This window comes from Pristiophorus japonicus, chromosome 19, assembly GCF_044704955.1.
Source record: "Pristiophorus japonicus isolate sPriJap1 chromosome 19, sPriJap1.hap1, whole genome shotgun sequence".
In the NCBI taxonomy this organism is placed as follows: domain Eukaryota; kingdom Metazoa; phylum Chordata; class Chondrichthyes; family Pristiophoridae; genus Pristiophorus; species Pristiophorus japonicus.
This window is the reverse complement of record NC_091995.1, coordinates 3,441,992-3,443,383: the sequence shown is the minus strand read 5'-3', so window position 1 is coordinate 3,443,383 and position 1,392 is coordinate 3,441,992.

Here is a 1,392-nt window from a genome sequence, read left to right as displayed (position 1 = left end):
CTCTGTCACTCTCTCCATCTCTCCTCCCCTCCCTCCCCCTCTCTTTGTCTCTGTGTGTCCCTCTCTCCATCCCTCCCGATCTCGCACCCCACCACCCCCCCGTCGTGACACACGCCCTCTGTGTGTGTCTCTCTCTCTCTCCCTCCCCCCACCGTGTCGCTCTTTCTCTCTCTCCCCCCGGTGACTTTCTCTCCCTCTCTGTCTCTCTCCCTCTTTCTCTCCCCTCCCCCCCCCCCCTCCCTCTCTGTGACTCACACTGTGTGTGTGTCTCTCTCTCTCCTCCTCTCAATGGACTGGAATGTCAGGTGGGGAGTATAATGGATGGACCATTCAATAGCTGCCACTCCCCAACTTTGCGATAACCACCCAAAGTAACATTCCCACCCCGCAGGAGCGTGTACGGGCTGCCCGTACATCTTGAAGAGTTGATGTAGTCAAGACAAGGTCCTGCACAGATGGGGCTCGCCACGGTTGACGGGATCTGGCCGTTGTTGTGCGTTGGTCTGTCTGTTTGTGAGCAGAGGTGAGCTAACTTCATCTAACCTCGCAGCCCACCAAGCTGCGGATCGAATTTATTCGGCACAGCGTGACTGAGCACTTGGATAAACATGAAGCAATCGGAGAGAGCCAGCTTGGATCTGCAAAGGGCGGGTCATGTCCGATGAACCCAGGTGGTAGATAGGCAGCGAAGAGGGACGTCACCAAGGTCTAGGCCGCTGATTGGAGCGTGGGCCGGTACAGCAGGAGCGGCGAGGTCGGGGTGAAGGAGCGGCGAGAGATTGTAGAGGGACATGATCGGGGCCCAGGGCACGGGTCAGCCCACACTGCGATATGTGAGCGCACTGGGTCCGTGCAGCAGAGCAGGTCTCCAGCCGTCCTGGTTGACCCTTGCCACTGGATAAAGGCCGAGCTCTGTCAAGCCCGTGTGGTGGCTGATGTGTGACGGTCACCACACGTTAAAACAATCCAGACACAGGCATCTTCCACCCTTCAATTGGAGTTCAGGCCTGGAATATCGGGCCCTCCATTGGAACACCTGGGAACTTTTTGACGTGGAAGTAAGTCCTCCTCAATTCGAGGGACTGTCTATGAATGAGTGAGATACGACAATGTCTATAGGTATTTTTCATATGGACTTCCAGAAGGCATTCGACAAGAGAATGTCAACAATGAGCGGGAGGCAACGTATTGACATGGGTAGGGAATTGGACAGGAGGTAGGGAGACGGAGAGTACGGGTAAATGGTATGGGCTCCAATTGACAGGATGTGACCAGCGTTGTCCCCGCAGGGATCAGTGCTGGGGCCTCAGCTTTTCAGCACATTTATCAATTCGGATATCCACGTTTGTTGACGACACCAGGTTCGGTGGGACCGTAAACAGGGCAGACGGG